Consider the following 19,184-nt stretch of genomic DNA (forward strand, 5'->3'; position numbering starts at 1 on the left):
TTTGAGCTTATCACGAACCGAAAATGACGGCCCGATCATTACTTGCCAGATGCTCAGGTACGCAACCAAACAGTCGTAGTTTGGCGCCTTCTGGTCGCTACGTTCATGTGTATGACTTCTTCAAGTCTTCGTGGTATCATGGAAGATGTTGGGGCACTGCTCTTTGAATTGTGTGTCCGTGTATCTGGGCGCAAGGTTGATCACATAATCCTGGATGCCTCGGATCATAAGGCTTTCTGTCCTCTTGCGATCGGCAATGAGTCATCAGTCAGCATACCGTGGAGGAGAAATAAATCCTCTGATAGAGTACCTCTGAGAACAGCACGAACAGCTTGCATCGCATACATAAGCCGCTGCTGCTGCGTCCGTCGCCGCGCGTCAAGTTCTTCTAGCTCTTTATCGTCTATCAAAAACTGCAGGAGGGTGTTTATCGGAGGCACCATCTTCAAAAAGCGCGCGCAATGCGATAGCGGTCGCGGCAGCAACATAACATTCGCCAGACGGCGCGTTCGTGCACCCGAAAGTAAAATCCCTATATAAGAAAAGTACCGCCATCTACTCTTTCCTCCGCCGCTTCCTCTCCTAAAGCGCTTGCTTTTTTCTTTACTTTTTGCTTGCGAAAGGCAAGTGGACGGTGGCGCACCTAGAAAGTCCACGTTGAAGCTTTCAGGCCGGGCGCGCGCCGCCGCCGCCGCTGGCGACTGCGGCGGCGCAGAGCACATTCAACATGGCTCTGAGGCGGAAAAAAAGAAAATATAAAGAATTGAAAAGCGTGCGCTATCATCGTCCAATCGGAGATACAGGAGAGAGAGAAGCGGCGTTTATCAAAGGATGGCGGTACTTTTCTTATATAGGGACTTTACCCGAAAGCAGTCGGCGAAAATCGCCGTTAAGTTAAGCTCCGAAGGCGTCGCACACGAGCGCACTCGAGCGTGCTCCTTTGGAGTTCGGAGCGCGCTAACTTAACGCGCCCAACCATATGGTTCGCACAAATCCATGCTTGGATCGTGGCTATATGGCCTAGTGGTTGCGACGACATAGCGGGATCGAATCCCAGCCACGGCGGCCGCATTTCGATGGAGGCGAAATGCAAAAACGCCCGTGTGCTTGCGTTGTAGTGCACGTTAAAGAACCCCAGGTGGTCAAAATTAACCCGGAGCCCTCCCCTACGGCGTGCCTCATAATCATAACTGGTTTTGGCACGTAAAACCCCAGAAAGAAGAAGAAAAAGACGCTCGCTTTGGGACCAGGCGTACGCGGGATTGCATCCCGCCTTGGCTAGAAATGTTTTTTTTTCTTGGTATCACGTTTTATTTTTTATTTCCTTTCTGCTTGGCGTTGCGGTCGGTTGAACGTCGTTGCGGTCGGTTGAAGTAAAGAAAAAAACAAGCGCTTTAGGAGAGGAGACGGCGGAGGAAAGAGTAGATGGCGGTACTTTTCTTTATAGGGACTTTAAGGTACAGGGCTCCCTCCCTGATAGTGAGATTATATTTGGATCCTCAAAACAGTGATGCGTTTATTTAGGAATACTATCGATCCCTTAGCAGCAGCCACAGTCGTGCCTAGTCACCAGCAGCCCAGCGTGTTCTCCGTTCGAACGGCGGCGGCTAGAAATTAGGTACGCGCGAGCGGCGCATGGCGGCGCCAGCGGTCGAGCACTGGGCTAGGGCGCAAATAGAAACACGCTGCCCGGTTACAGCAGTGTCATTTTCTAGGTACCCTCCCTCTGTACCGACCCGGACCCTTTTTTTCACTGCCTCCGGGATCAGCCCACTTCGCTGGGAAGCTCTTTTCGGCCGCTGCTGCCACCTGGTGTCTCCTGCGGCTGCCTGGCGCTAATGCACGACCTCGCCCGGCTCTTTTTCCTGCTGCTGCCGGGCCGTGCCTCCTTGTCCTGCCGCTACCTGGCGCAGCGTGCTGCCTCGAGCTTCCTGCCCTCCTTAGTGCAGCCTTGAGGCCCTGTCTGCCCTTGTCCCGACCCATATAAAAATACTTCCTTACTTTCTTTAGAACTCTTACCAACTTTCTATCAACTTTAGTAACACTCTATGTACTTTTACTTTCTATTAACACATGTTACAAGAAAGTTGGTAGGATCTGTCTTTACTTCGGTTTGAAGAAAGTTTGTTTAAAGAATGTTTAAAGAAAATTGTTAGGCTCTGTTTTAACTTTCGTTTGTAGGAAGTTTGTTCAAAGAAAGTTTACAACAAGTTGGTTGGCTCTGTTTTTACTTCGGTTGAAAGAAAGTTTCTTTAAAGAAAGTTTTAAAAAAGTTGGTGGGCTGTGTTTTAACTTTTGTTTGTACAAAGTTTGTTCAAAGAAAGTTTTAAAAAAAGTTAGTAGGCTCTGTTTTTATTTTCGTTTGAAGAAAGCTTGTTTAAAGCAACATTAAAGAAAGTTGATAGGCTCCGTTCTTGTTTTCACTTGAAGCAAGTTCGTTTGAAGAAAGTTTAAAGGAAGTTTAAGGAAAGCTGGTAGGCTCTGTCTTTACTTTTGTGTAAAGAAAATTATAACAACTGTATTTGTTTCATTCATTTGCTCATTTAACACCGCAATAAAGAAGCATAACATGCAATATCGGTAATACAATAATTAGTACGAATAAACTAAGTGTCATACTGACAATTGCTTCCTGCAGTTTAAGAGAAAGCGAGGAGACAGAATAATTTTTATTATTATGCGTGCATATATAATTAGCAGAAGCTAAGGTAAAATATCTTAGCCTGTCCCAGTGAAATTGTATATAACGCTTTCCTACTTCAAAAAAAAAGGTTGTTCTACACTGACTGGTACTCGAACCCGGGACTTCTGCGTGTGAGGCAGAGACGGTACCACTACTCCCATATTACAGTAGCACTAGCAGGAACTATACAATGCCTAGACTTTCTGACATGTCGCAAGGCCATTTGTTTTCACGACGCTTACCTTTTTTCGGAGTTCGGCTTCTTAAGAAACCTTTCCTTTACGATTTTATGCAAACTATACACAAAACTCTCGCAAATGCAGTACCTGCGGTCACTGTTAAAAGAGCCTTTCTTTTCAAAACTGCGGGTGATTGTTGTGTTGATATTGTCACGTATGAGTGACGCTGAAGTCAACAGTCGTAAAACTGTGTATGACGAAACTAATTCTTTATTGGGCGAACCTGTGCCCACAAAAGCAAGCTACACTCGAAGCACAACGAAAGCGGCGAACACAGTCGGCGGTCGTCGAAATCTCATCAGCGGCGAAACGCGTCGGCTTTTATACCTGAGTCATCGAAGGTTCCAGATTAATCCCTGATGCCCGCGGGTCTTCCAGAAAGTTCTAGACAATTCGCGTCGGTTATACAATCAGATAACATAAGCGTCGGTGAAAACAGGCAACGGAAAGAAGCATCGATAACGTTCTAGAAGCTTCCGATGCAGGCGCGTCCTGCGCCGAGCGATAACGTTTTTATACCCGTGTCACACGGGCGTTTCGAAGGCCTTCCAACCGATGGTCAGTTGACTCAAAGGTCAAGTTCGAGCTGCTACACGAGCGGTTTCGAAGGCCGTCGAGTCAATAGTCTATCGAGTCAACGGAGCACTCTACAACTCTATCGAAATCTCGATGGCCTTTGAGCTACGGAAGCGTAAACAGCGCGAACATGCCCTCTCGTTCACAGTGTGCTCGTACTCATGGTTAGAAAGAACAAATCAAACGAAAATGCTCTAAAAATTTTGTGAGTGTTATTAATTATTCAATAAAGTATTTTTGCTACTTGATATGTGCGAACTGCACGTACTCTCGACAACAGCGACGTGCTTGTGTTCATTCCTTCCTCCATGTACACTCTCCCTCTACTTCATGTGCTGCCGGCTGCCGTCCTATCACCGCCATTTCGCCGTATAAACAAACATAAAAGAAATTATAGTGCTTTTAAGTGGTTTTAATGTTGTTTAACCTTTGGTGACATGAAAACGAAAATAAAGATCCGCAGCGCCACACAATTTTGCGAGAAACGCCTGAACCACTCAACGGCCTTTCAAATGTGCCGTGTAGCAGCGCGACAACTTCTTTGAGTCGATAGAGTTGTGGCGTTTCGAAGGCCGTCGACTGGAAGGCCTTCCAAACGTGCCCGTGTGACACGGGTATAAACACTTGTTAGCCGGTGGAAAGCGGCCACCGGTGAAAGATAAACATGTATACGTGTCAATATATTGGCGGGATTCGTACGGCAGCAAGGATTCCGTAAATGCTTCCTAAGGCACACAAGTGAATAATTTACGATTGTCAGTTTACTGAGTAGTCAGTTGTGTACCTGGCATGGCCGTGTCTGTTTGTTTACACGTGCGTGCAAGCAGTACGCCTGTTGCACTTCAGCCGAAGCTTCAGCTGCTGTAGCACGCCAGCCATCGCCACGTTTTGTTACCTTTATTCCTGACGCTAAGAGGAAATATGGTCTCACCAATTCAAGATGAGGGCGCATATTCTTGAAAACATTACACTTGGCGCCATGATTAACGTGTATGTGGGCGGTGATCACGGATATGTGCTCGGTAAGTGTCACATTAGCCCGTAGACCGTCCGTCATTTCAAGCAGACGGAGCCGCACGGGCGGCGCGTGGATTGGCTCATGCTTCAGCTACGACTTCCCTTGAGTGACAAATGCGAATCTCGAAGGCTATGCTCCTGAAGCGATGCGAATCGGGGAGGCAGGTTCCTTTTCGTTAACCGCAGTGTGGCGCTGCTGCAGTGTTTTGTTCAATAAATCCAATCCAATCCAAGTTGCTGTAGTTTATGGACCACGTTGGCTGTGCGCGAGTGCTTGTTGCAGTGTGGCGGTAGGTGAATTTTATATTAGAAGGGCCTAGGCAAAATGTGCTTCTTATCGTGTGCATTAACCATCGCACAACCTCTGGACTCGTGAAACACCGTGTGTTCGCCGTGTGTTTCGAGCGATACGCCAGTGTCAACAGTGTCTTACAGCGCCCGTCCGAGCTGCTTTTGTTCCCGCCTGCCTGCGCTCTCTCGTGAAAAGCCTGGTACTGGGGCTTCATCACAGTGTATGGAAGAATTTGTTGTAGGTTGTGCGTTCGTGGTGCTGTAGTTCATCGGCAGCTCTACAGTGTTTGCGCCCGAAAGAGAGTTGGTGCCACGGTACCTGTGGGACGAAGGAGTGTTTGCGTGTTTGCTGACTACGTCTTGAAAGGTAAGCAAGTTTGGCGCTTGTGCGCGTTGTTGTAGCTTATGGTTCATGTAATGAGCTTTGTGTAACTAGAGCAGAGCGCATTCTGAGCGTAAGTTGTCCATGTTTCTGTGCACATTTAGTAAGCAATTTTACGAAAGCTTCTGTTGATGTTATTGCGTACTTGCATTTTCCTGTGAAGTATGCTACCCCGTCTGATTGCTCTGACTGAATGGGAACACAATTATGGAAACACTGAAAGGTACTGTTTGTTGGGTAGTTTCCCGGCAGAAAATTATTCCTTATATAAACATTTCCGCGAGTACACTGCAGGTGTGTACACGTCGATGTGTCATGGGCTTCACGCGTTGGCACAGGATAGCTATGTTTGACGCTTGCGCACATATTAGCTTGTATGAAGACTTTTTTTTGTATACAGTTCACTTTGAAGGCCCGCGTCGCGAGAACCTGTCTGTATTCTATATTGAACTATAGAACCTGTCGTGTTCTATATTACGAGGCAGATATACGCCGATATTGCAATGACGAGGTTTCTTTTTAATCGAGACCTCTCAATCAGACGCTGGCTTTACTATACATATTCATCTAAAGAACAGTATGCCAGCTCTTCCAGTCATAGGTGATGACTGTGCCTTGCAGTAATAAAGTAAGGGCTGCGATTTCGTGGCGATACTTTGCGCTGTATCCTGCGTCATTCCTACCACCCACCGTGAACGGCCGGCTATTCCAGTTCATAACACGGGCGGCGCGTCGGTCAAACCTCTGACGAAGAGCGAGAAGGAATACCATCGCTATACAAACACGGCCTAGGGTTCAAAAGACTTTTCATGTGCTCAATATTTTTTTCATAATCCAATGCTCTTTTTGCTTTATTAAATATTTGAGTTTCGGTGATTTTCCTGGTAGTCTTATGTTTGCTGCATTCCAACATTGAATCGCACTTGTTACAACATAACCGTGTAACCTCCTGAGATATAATGGAGAGATTCGTACGAGACGCACATTAATGTAGCTGCTAGTGTGAGGCTCTTTGCAATTCAGTATTACACTGATATGACAGGTTTCCAGATTCACATTGCAATAAATTATTCATTGCAGTTGAAGGCTATGCGGATTCTGGAGGCATCCCACAGGAACCTGCAGCACTGCTGCAAGCTGGAGAGCACCACTATAAAGCACCTGATCTGCGTGCTTTTACAAAGGTGCGTACAAAACTGTCATTGCCTTGTGTGTTGTAGGATATGTTTATGTAATATGCAATCATTTTACTGTGTGTGCCATTTTCATGATTTCTAGTGGCAAATCACTTGCATTTCACTTTTGGTCATCTCGAGGGCCCTCAGTTTAATGAACTTACCTTTAACTAGCCTCCTCTGAGCTAAATATAACTCTGACGTGAGTAACTGCATGATATACTCTGTACAGACTGTATATTAATCTAGTCAGATTGCCTTTTTAAGATAATCGTTGAGAAGCATGAGGTCTCGAGATGTTTATCTTTTTGTCAATTTTATTATGCATTATTGTGAAGCTCACTTCTCACATTATTGCCTGTGCGCCTATATTGTTCCCTCTAATCGGTCACACTTATGTATTGCGTACCGTACTTCATCTCTTAAAATTAGCATACAAAAAGCAAGATTTTCTTTATTAGGTAGCTGCTGAATCCCTAGCCACTGTATGAGCAGGTAGTTCCTCAAGCATATAACAAACCAATAACCTTTTAATGTGACAAGTTCAATATGCACCGGAAGTGCAGGTTGGCTTCAAGCAGGAAGCTGGTCTCCTTTGTATTTTACAGAAATTTGAGGTGGTAACGCAAACTGCTAAATCACAACAATCCGCACAGTGCAGTATAGTTGCAAGCCACCACGACAGTGCAGCTGAACGCTGAGTGTTCATAGTTACATTGGCACTTTTTTTTTTCTGTGGGCAGTAGTTGCAAGCCACGAAGTGCAGCTGAACGCTGAGCGTTCACCTTTACATTGGCTTTTTTTCAGCGTGTCTCTGCCCTTCTACAGCTGACATTGGATAAAGCTTGTTCTTTGCTGTCACTTATCTGAAATGCAAACAATCCTTTTTACTTTTTCTTTCATATTATTGTCAGCTGCCTAATACACAAGCTGCCGGTGACATGGCAACAGTGCTGACTACTGCCCAGAACATGTGTGCATCTGTGGTTTGTGGTACCACATGCTCACTACCTCGGATTAACTGAGATGTCACAAGGAAGAAGAAGTAGTTTATTGATGTGAAACAGTAGAGAGGTCGGCCGGAATATGGAGCATCTGGCAAGGACGCTTGCTTCATGCTCAAGCTGCCCTGCACTTGGTGGAAATATTGAAATAGTCACTTTTTAATATAATAATTTGTTGTGGTTTTACCAAATTTAGTTTTCAAACTGTGAATAATGCACACTAGAGGGTCTATAAAAATGTTTCTACCTCCTAAAGACATGGTTTAGGCAAAAAGTGCATTACACATGTCATCCTATTATTGAGTTTGGCATATCTCGCAGAAGCCGTTCTAAAAACTTCGACTATCTTTACTGCAACTGATTCACAGCTACTTTACACAAGTGTATGATTCCTACATGTCACACATGCATATTATGTGCAGCAGTTCTGCTTCAGCAATACTTCAGTCATTTTTTGGGTGGCGTTCCAATACCCACCAGGACGTCGTGCAAAAAGAAGCTTTGCACCCCAGAGGTGTGAATGCCATTCTAAGTATGTGTGGCAAGGCAGTCAGTTGAAATCTTCGTTTTGATTGTGGGTCATTTGAAGTCAAATTCTTGTGTATGACTGCATCATGCTATCTCGTCCAGATACAATTCATAAGGCTAACTATTATTGCATTTTTCCTCCTTTAGGCTTGCAGCAAGAGGGATATCAAGAACACGGGAGATGTCAAGACCACATTATAGTCACTGCTTGCTTGTGGTTTCTGAGCGCATGTATGAAAGGATTGGAAAATAAACATCAGTGTTTGAAAAGATTGGTGTGTTTCGCCAACACGTAAATACTTTTATATGTACAAGGTTGCATCAGAACAGTACAGACAATTTTTAAAAATGCCGGAAAAAGTGGATAAATGTCACCAGGATGTTTCTAGGGCGAGTTACAGAAAGTTGGAAACAAGTTACAAGAATATTTCTAGAGCAAGCAACAGAAAGTTAGAAAAAATTTACAAGGATGTTTCTAGGGCGAACAGCAAAAAGTAGGAAAAAAGTTACTAGGATTTTCTAGGTCAAGCAACAGAAAGTTGGAAAGAAGTTACAAGGATGTTTCTAGGGCGAGCAACAGAAAGTTGGAAAAATGTTACAAGAATGTTTCTAGAGCCAGCAACACAAAGTTAGAAAAAACGTTACAAGGATGTTTCTAGGGCGAACAGCAAAAAGTAGGAAAAAAGTTACTAGGATGTTTCTAGGTCAAGCAACAGAATGCTAGAAAAAATTAAAGGATGTTTCTAGGGCGAACAGCAAAAAGTAGGAAAAAAGTTACTAGGATGTTTCTAAGAAGTAAAAAAATACCCTGCTTTTAATGTTTGAAGGATGTTCATTCATCGTTTAAGGAAAGTTTGTAAATAAAATTTTAATTGAGTATCGGTGGCCAATAGTCGACAGGATGTTGGTATGAAGTATTGAGGAAGTTTATAAACGGTTTGAGAACTTTCAATAGACCGTTGGTAGGTTTTAGTAACATTTGTCTAAAAAAATTTAATTGAAAGTTACTAGAATTTTTTGTAAGGGGACGCCCCAAAGTGGTGCTGTCCTCGAGGTTCCTGCTGCCCCTGCTGCCTCTCTGTCCCTGGTGCTGTACCGTGGTACAGTTGGCTGGCTCCCGCCCTCGCCGTCGTCCGTGATGGGCCCTGCCATTACGCTATCGCTTCGGCGGTGGCCCATTAGCCCGACAGGACCGTGGCTCCTCTAAGGAAAGCCGAGGTCTGAGGGCACCCCATCTGATGGACCAAAGCGAGGACGACGGCGACCCTGACTCTACTCCTGAGCAGGGACGCCAGCCAACACGTGAGGGCGACACCCTCCCGGTACACTTCCCTCTATCACACACGTTCCAGTGCTGTGAGAGAAGCTGCCGAGCTGCCCACGCAGCAGCACAATGGACCTCGCGGTGGCAATCTCTACAAAGACGCCTTGAACAACAGCACCACTGCAGAATCCGGCGCACCGTCAACCAATGCACCGTCTGCGGCTCGAAATTTGGGTTGAGGCCAAGCTCCCATGCATGCCTGGCCGCCGCCAGCATTTCCGCACCTCCTGTCAGCCAGCCACATCAGTGTGGGCAATGCGCAATGTCCTTCCCCAGAAGGACGGGCATGAGTAACATTGAGCTGTGGCACAGGATTTTCACACGATTTTCCGTAATTGACCAAAAGCGAAGTAAAACAAATGCTGACACGTCGATGAAATGAAACATAGCTATCATAAAGATACAGTGTGCAATCAGCGTAAGAATGGGCTCAGACAGCGACGCATGCGACCGGCCCGAGGCAGGCACCATTTCGTGCGCCCATGCGTCCTACACCACTCTCAAGTGAGTATCTAGCCTGCCCACCGTCTGCCTCGTAGGAAGGATGGAACCCTGGCAATTTACCATACGAGGATGTATTCTCAATTTGGACAAGTGTGTTGCGACCCAATCGCCTCTGCAAAAGCGATTATCTTCTTCCGAAGTGGTTTAGACTAATTCAACCATTAGCTCTGAGCTCGAGCGAAGCTGAATAGTGTGGAGTAATAATTGTACCAAAATACTTCGCCTAGTTAATAAGAAACTTTATTAATGCAACTACCCAAAAGAATTCTGAGCCTTTTTTTACCAATATTGGCACCTACACGGTAAAAAGCATGAGTTGTAGAAAAATATTTCTGGCACAATCGCTAGCTTAGAAACATGTTTATTCGCTGTCCAGTCTACGCAAACACAAGAATACTAACAATATGCGCTGTGAAATCTGTACAAATTTAAATTAACAGCTAAGGTGACTAACAACGCGCTAGCTATGGCGGGAAAAAAAGAAAATTCGCCTTCATTACACCCTGTGAAAGTGTATCTACAGGGAAGCTGTTGCCGACGTTACACAAGCGATTTACACCCATGTGCAAAAGTATACGTACCAGGGATTGCGCAAAACACCAATTTTTTCAACTGCCTGCGAATGCAAATAGAAATTGAGGACTGGAGGCCAAACTTGGCATTGAGAACTTTCCAATATACTCGTAAATTCCGGTTTATGCATGTTAATTACGCAGAAATTCAGTTTTCTTGCGGGGACCCTGTGGTCCGTATTCTTTTGCTGTCGAGTGTACATCACGTGCGCACGCACGTGTGTGGAAATGTAGCAAGCAACCTCATTCTTCCAGAGCCTCCACTAAGAGCCAGTGTTTTATTTAACTGACTGAATGGTTCAAAGTAAGTTGCGCCAGAAAATGCGTGAAGTACGAGTTTAAGACAAGCAGCAGACATTATAGCTTCGTATTGTTGTTCGAATATATGAGAAAACATAAATGTGTTACTCAGAAACTGAAAGACGAAGCCCTTTTCCAGTTGCCGTTTGAGGTCTGTCTGAGTGCCTGCGGTCGCTAGGTGGCAGTACCGTTTTTTAGAAAGTGTTGACCATAATATTGATTACGGTTGTCTGCAGCAGCTGCAATGGGCCGAGAGGTGGCGGTACCATTTTCTGACAATGTTTGTGATAATGTCGATTACGGTGGGAGCACACGCTCTGCCAAAGATGGAACGGGCATGCCCATGCATCAAGAACAGATACATCGTGTGCACACGTTCGTCACGCGCGCATGCCCGTTTGCGGAAGTGCAGCAAACATCCTCATTCGTGTAGGCCCTCCGGCAAGGGCAATTGAGTTATTGAAATAACTGTATTTAACAAAGTAAAATACGTCGAACAACTTGTAAAGTACGACTTACACACAACCTTCAGACATGATAGCATCGGAGTGTAATTCCGAATATAAGAGAAAACATAAATCTGTTACGCGGAAAGTCAAACACAGTGCCATCCACCTGCCTTAAGTTTTTGGATTAGCGCAGACCGAGAAATCCCGACCTACTAGAGGCTAACAGCTTCGCTGTAAAACGTTGGAGTTCGGCGAATTCTTCATAACATCCTGTCCCTATGTTTTGAACTGAGTGAGCAACGAAGCAGCGGTAGGGGCACTATGCTTACAAACTCTTTCATCTACGCTGTACTCGTTCTGTCGTGCTGGATATGCTGCCCGTACTACAAAGCACCGCATCGACTGCTCAATCTACTGCTTCGGTTCAGTGCTTGAGCCTGGGTGTATGTGCGTGCGATCTCCGCTGTGTCATCGAGTGGCCCTTCATGACTGTCATCGTGGCTTCAGCGCTTGCTCCAACATCGGGGACATAGGCTGACGTGGAATCGTACATGGCTTTAAGATGTTCCATCCCGCCTGCCTCGTCCCGTGCGAAACGCGGCCGTACAAGATGCTCTGTGCTGACGAACTCTTTCATCTTTGCTGTGCAGGTTTCTGATTACTTACCGGCACCTTGATATCGTAATGATAATCGTTTTCCGATGCTGCTACCTTGCCTACTTGATGTTAAAAATGTCTGCTCGAGCATTTTTTCCATTAAAGTTAATTTGCTTGTATGTGGCGATACTGAATCGAGCCGAGGCCCGACAGATCAAGAGCTCTTGCTCAAGCTGCCCACAGGGAAAACTGAAATGAAATCGTATTTCCCGTCAGGATTCACGAATGCAGTGTTCTCACGGTCGCGCTCCTCGACTTCGATCTACAACTACCCTACGTAAAATCTAACGAGGTAAGGAACTGCGTATGGCGTAGACGATCAAAGGCGTCGTTAATCCATGGCGGGGGGTAAACATCGCGTTTGGTGACTTCGTTAAGCCGTCTGTAGTGACACAGAAGTGTCGTGTGTGATCCTTATTTTTACCAGAATGATGACAGAAGTTCTTGACAGACGTACTCGACAGACGGAGTTGTCCAAGACCGAATCACGACATCATGCAGCATTTCTATAAGTTAACGTTTGAGCGCGTCTCTATTCATTGGCGACAAGTGGTATGGATGCTGACGAGCTGGCCGCGCCTATTCTTCCGTTAAAATACGGTGTTTTGAAACTGAGGTGCTCTTAACTTTAGATTCTGTGGAGATGCAGCCAGAGAATTCGCTCACGAGACATAATAACCCAGTGTAACTGTAGTTCCGACAATCCGGCATAAATATGAATGCGGTTGCTCAGGTGGGGAGCATTCGTCAAATCCAGCGAAGCCACTTCTTATGTTCCGACGTCGGAGAAGTCAGCGATTTCGCTGAGGACAGCGACAGCCATGATTCCACGGACGTGTCGAAACTCGTTGCTCAAGTTCTTCAGCAGAACTAATGAACGTTTGGTCTACACCTGAACAAGGCCTCGAGCTGTGCAGCAAAACCTTTCGAGCAGCAGCGGAATATTTGCCTTGGCAATGCCTCAAGTCATCGAATGCGTCGCAGGTTTCAAGGGCTAGTATGCTACTCCTTGGCGGTAACATGACGTTTTCGTCGACGATGCAATAGGCGTATTCATGACTGTCGTAACTGCTGCTTGCTACGGCATTCGCCGTTGAAAACGTTGCCCGCGACTCTTGCCAATTTATGATGGCTCTATCAGCCAGCAGGAAGTCCATTGCAAGAATCAAATCTATCGAACAATTCGGTAGGACAATGAAATCTCCGACGTACGTAAAGCCACGAATATTCACTCGTGCGGTATACCTGCCCAGAAGATTTAGGAAGTGGCCTATTGCATGCAGTAGGTATCTGGGTAGAAACTTTATTTAGCTTGCAGGAAAGGTCCGTGCACATAATCAAGGAGTCTACGGTTACAGCAATGTCGGACGTTACCGTTTGTCTTACGGTATTTGACGGTGTCTGCACGTTGCTTTGCTGTCGTCATTGTCGTCGTAATAAGGAGGATGGTCAGTAAACTTAAGGTCAGCGCCTTCACCTCCTGAGGTTACTGGACTCAGTTCTTCCTATCTGTAGCGCTTGGTGAGCGGCGCCTAGGAGCACCACGGGAATAGGCTGGGCTTGGAGACCAGTATCGAGCAGCTGACGACAAACGGGGTTCATCCCGTCATTTGTCCACCTAATTACGACGGTTTGCGAGCAAACTCACGATGTCCACGGGTCGCTCACCAGGTAGCGGCCGAGGTGCGTTTGAAGAGAACCCGTGGAGACAGACTTGGCCATAAGGGCACGTCCTGTAGATGTGTCGAGCTTCGCCAGAGAAATAACAGAGGCCTGTGTTCCGGTTCGCCAGATGTCGTTCACCCTCGGTCGTGTTTTAGCAAAGCACGGCCGGCTGTCAGGCCTGAAGCCTACTTCCATTTGTTGAACGGGGTGTGCGGAGCTGGAGGTATTGTACAGCGGAGGCCCACAGCTTCCAAATAAGTAGCACGCATCCGCTGCTGTGGCGCCTCGTAACGTTCAGGAAGTTGGATGGCCTGCCTGACTTCGGCGAGCACGGTTTCAGCCACGGAAAGTTGCTTTGTGGGTCGGCTGTCCGCAACTTCTGGAGTTCCTCCCTGATGACAGCCTTGATCAGCCGTCGGAAGGCGCCGATGTCGTTGCGTAGAGCGACGGCGGCGAGGTTACTTGGAACTAAGATGCCGCGGTTGTACTGTCAGGCAAGTTGTAGCATGTGAAAGGCATAGTGGCATAGTCGATCGTGACATGAGAAACTCCTGATACAGCTTTCTGCTGCTCTATACGTGCTACAGTGTTTTTCAGACCGTGAAATAAGCCCACGAATACACGCAATATTGCCGCGCGACTGGTCACGCGGCAAGATGTCGAGGACATCTTTCACGCTCGGACAAACATTTAATGTAGCACATATTAAGCAACAGAAACCTGTATCGGGATTTCTTCATGCTGTTCTAAAATTTTATCCTTTGCACTTTTCATCTAATTATAATAATTGAGAAGTTGTATAACCTAATCAGGACTAATTATCTCATTAGGCTATAAAAATATTATCGGTGCATCTAAAAGTGACGGCAAACAACATTACATTGATTCTGTCCAGCTACGTAGCATTTGCGTATTTTTAAAGTTTGGCCCAAGTTAAATGAAACAACCTCTATAGTAATATTGAAAAGTTATCATGGAGACTCCAACCAACTAGTCACAGAAAAGTCGTATACATAATTTAAATTATGGGATTTTACGTGCCAAAACCACAATCTGATTACGAGGCACGCTGTAGTTGGCGACTCCGGAATATGTTCTACCACCTGGGGTTACTTAATGTGCACATAAATCGACAAATTCCTCGCTGGCGTAACCTATTTCTCCTCGCCCGTATCCCTCCTCCTCCCTCTTCTTCTCCTCTACCCTCCACCGCCGAGGGGCGGGGTTTCCAAGGCCGACGCGGAGGTGCGCGATAGGCGGGGACACGCGCCGCTCACGCGCGCCACACTCATTCATCGCGTCGCAAGGACCGTCAGCCGCCGGCGTCGCAACTGCGCTTGATCGGCCGCTACGGTACCGCGTGACTAGGCTAGAGTTTAACCATAGAGAAATTAATTCAACAAGAGGGGACACTCGGCAAAAACTGGCAACAGGAAACACGTCACTATACGTCAGGCTATAGTATTGATGCCGAACGTTAGCTGCCGCGAGCATCGAAAAAAAGAAAGCGAAATTAAGTTAACAGACATTGATTCATTTTCAAAACTATTTGCCGCGAAAACTAAAACGTTTTGCGTATAAAGGAACTTAAACTTTGCGACTTATTTTTCTTGCTTTACCTAGTGACAGGCCAATGACGCGCCAGATGCATGCGTCATCCGCCAGACGCTCCCCCGAAGCCAGCGAGGACGGCTGCGCGCGCGTTTGAGCGCTGGCGCGGCGACCCCGTGTCCTTTTTTTTTTTTTAATGCAGCCTGGGCCTTTTTCATTCGATCACTCCAGAGGCTTTTAGCTCTAATTGCGCCGACTGTGCTGCTGTTAGCAATCTAAAACACATGCTCTGGCGATGCCCCTCGTTACAGGGACCCAACCGCATCACGGAAGAAGAATGGAGCTCTGCCATCCAGAGCTCAGAACATTCACGACAAACTTGGGCTGTCCAGAGAGCCCACGATGCGGTGGTTAGGCTCGGCCTACCCGTCTCCACGTGGGAGCGGCCAGCAGCTCTGCCCTAGGGCAGGGCTTCTCAAGACCTAGTTAATACAGTTCTTTGCCTGTCTGTCTGTCTACCCTGGTTTCTTGGGCTCCCGGCGTATTCTTGCGTTCCTTCTGCACTGGGACAAGACACCACTGCGCTATTGGACTACGGCAAGGTAAGAGATCTTATTTCACAGTCCACGGCGCCATTAGGCTTTCGGCACAGGACCGAGACTTAAGACGCAGTTAGCGAAAAACAGCTCGGCCATCCTGGCGCAGTTAATTTTAGTTTAAAAATCGGGCTGGGACATGTTTCCGAAGCTTTATAGAGATTATTGTAACTTATTGCGGTTCTGTTGGGGCACACTGGCCGCACAGGGCGCTGTGGCGCAGTTAGCGAGAACCAACTCGGCCGTGGTGCGTAGTCTAGTGCATCTTGCTAGGAGAAGTTTGTGCTGCTTTCTCTGACGCCAGACATTACAGAAAAGTAATTTTGTTACTTTCTGTGGTACTTTTGAGGCACGCTGGCCGCACAGCGGGCTGTGACACAGTTAACGATAAGCAGCTCGACCGTGGTGACAAAGTTAGTTTGGCGTGTAATGAATCTTAGAGGAACAAGTTTGTGACGTTTTTTGTGGCCCCGCAACAACATATACCTTCTTTCGGTACTCACGCCTGTTGAAAACGCGATGGGCGATTGCAAAGAGTGGTAACATATGGGAGTGTGTTGCTTGCGCCGGCTGAACGCGCAAAAGATAACGCCGAGGAACATATCAGAAACTTGTCATACGAAAATTCCGTCTTCTAAAGGACTGAAAACAGGCTTTGCACCCACGCTTTGTCTTGAGTGCGAGTAGAAAGCATTCTGCGAACGTCTAGCATGGTCCGGCTGGGAGCCTCTGTTGCGTCCGTCTGTGTATGTAGCGTACCGTCGCGTCGCTCGTGGCCAAGATTTAGAAACGCGAAGTCGCCCGTACATGTATTTGTGCTGCAGTGCAAGAAATAATTCCGGGAAATGGGGGAATGCTTGGAAATTAGATGCTTTCATATTTTATGGTATTGTTTGAAATGAGTCGAGTATTTTCTACGCCATGTATGTAAAAGCGAATTGCTTTTGTTTTGTAATGCCGCTTTGACCGCTTTCGCACGTTTCGCCTCTACACGCAGTATCCTGTGCGCATCCTGTGCCTAGCGATAACGTTACGATAACGATAACCGGTCACCGGTGAAAGATAAACATGTATACGTGTCAATACCCTCCCCTTAAGGTGGCCGCATAGAGAAAGGAATTCAACAAGAGCGGACACTCCCATAGAGCCCAGCGGCCGAATTGACTGCAGCGCGCCAAGCGGTCGGCATCAATCACTTCCGTTCTCGGTTTTGGGCGCGCGCATTTTGAACGCTAGCTAGCGCGCCGGCTGCGCTTTTTTTTCCCGACCGCGCACGGTCTTCGGGCGGAATCGGTTTATTATTTGGTAAAAATGATTACGAACGATCTTGTCAAGTACTATCAAATCTGTGCCACGTGCAATTTCACAAAGTAGACGCAAGACTCCAGGTGAAATGAGGAAATATTTATTTTGCTCTACACTGTAAAAATTTCCGTCAATATACGGAGGATTTCCGTCATTATACGGAAAAATTGCAGTAAAAATACGGAATATGTCCCATTTTCAGAAATACAGCAAAACTTCCGTTAAAATACGGAAAGTGCTCCCCGTTTTAAGTTTTACGGACAGTTTTCCGTAATAATACGGTGACTACACTGTTCTCTACGAAACAGACAGAATTCCGTATTTTTGTTATGCGATCATCCGTATTTTTGCAAGGAAAACTATACACGCTGTCTGCGTGAGCGCTTGTACTCACAAAGTTTCCTGTAAGAATATTTTATTGCAACGCAAATGTCGCCTGTGTTTGTACTGACGTTCATTTGGTGTCAGCACTATATATATATATATATATATATATATATATATATATAAGTTTTAGTGAACGAAGAGCGGTGGCCATACATGACAACGTATACAAACCTGCGCCGTTCAGGTGCCGGTGCATTGGCAATTACATTGGTGCGCTATGCAAAAATTGTGCGCACTCTAAATCAGTACCGAAACGCAGGATAATGGCCACGATTGCGTTTACATTTAACAAGAAATGGCCTCGAAGAGAACTGGCGGCCTATAAATCCAAGTACTGCGGCTAGATGAAATTTTAGACTGAGAGAAAGAATTAACTCAGGAGTGGAAGGGTTTTACTGAACTGTACAGTATTTGGTTTCAATTACCCCATTGTATTTGCAAAATATCTCATCTCTGTCAACTGCCATTCATTGACACACCCCCATTACGCATAAGCTGCACTGTTCAATTGTTGACAGTGTTCTCAATTCTTGCGGTAAGATGTAATCGCAAGCATTTATTCTTATTTATTTATTTAGATACCCTAAGGGCCCACAGGGGCATTACATCAGGGGGGGGGGAGGGGGGGGACATAGAGCAGAACACAATTTTCACAAATGAAGGAGCATCGCAGGTGGTAAATACATCACTTTGGGGTACAGCAAGTCGTGAAACATATTAACAAGGTAAATATTCTTACAAAATTCACACTCAACGAAGCAAGAACGAAATAGCGAAAGTGAATAAGGGCTCTGGGAGAGACAAATGTTACTAAAGTGCTAGGATTGTAAATACGTTAGTAATGCTGAATGAAATAAAGAAGACTGTGTTATCGTGGCAATTCTGGAGAGTAACTCATTCCATTCTTTTATTGATAAGGTTAACGGCGAATTCTTGTACTGTTCCTTCCGGGCGAAGATAGGGTTAACTTTGTAGGCATGATCGATGCGATGTGAAGTATGAGGTGGCGGTAAAATGTGTGACCGGGCAAATGATGTGTTGCTGTGATAAAGTGTGTGAAAAAAGCATAATCTGGCGAATTTTCTGCGCATTGCGAGTGGCGGCATGTTGAGTGTTTGCTTCAAAGATGAAACGCTTTGAAATCGGGAGTAGGATGACATGATGAATCACGCTGCTTTATTCTGGACGGCTTCGAGTAGATTGGTAAGGGCGATCTGGTAGGGATTCCAAATGACTGATGCGTATTCCAGGGAGGGACGCACGAAGAAAGTGTACGCTTGAAGCCTGGTGTCCCTGTCAGCCAGATGCAAGCGTCGCTTCAGAAAGCCAAGTTTCTTTTGCGCTTTAGTTGTGATATATTTTATATGGTCAGTCCATGTTAAGCTAGAATTTATGTAGACACCGAGGTATTTAACCGATGTAACCGAGTGTACTATGCTATTGTTTAATATATAAGTATTAGTTGGAGACTTTGGAACGGAAGTGAAGTTCAGGTGATTGGTCTTTTCTGTGTTAATTTGCATCTGCCATTTGCAGCACCATTCCGTTAGTTTATTAAGGTCAGATTGCAGTGTTATAATGTCGTTAGGGCTAGCCATATATCTCTCTGTAAATCACACAATCATCGGCAAAAAGGCGAACTGTTGAATTAATATTTAATGCTATGTCATTAATATATATCATGTATCATTTAGCGCTTCATCTTGAAACAAGACCGGCGAGCGCACACTTTCTTGTACGGAATTCTGCTGTACAAAAACAGATGGACGCATTGTGAGTGAAGAACAGAAACGATGGATGGTTAGGCTGCTTGACTCTCGGCATGTTTGAATAGGCAAAGTTCCGAATTTGTCGCTGTGTGGTGTATGTTTATGCGCTCGTCATGTGCCGTCATAGCGCGGATATACTTGCGCGGAATGTGTTTCACTCGGCTACAAAACTTTGCACGCTGCGGCATCGAACAGGAACCAATACGTGTG

This window comes from Dermacentor silvarum, chromosome 7 (genome assembly GCF_013339745.2).
Source record: "Dermacentor silvarum isolate Dsil-2018 chromosome 7, BIME_Dsil_1.4, whole genome shotgun sequence".
NCBI lineage: Eukaryota > Metazoa > Arthropoda > Arachnida > Ixodida > Ixodidae > Dermacentor > Dermacentor silvarum.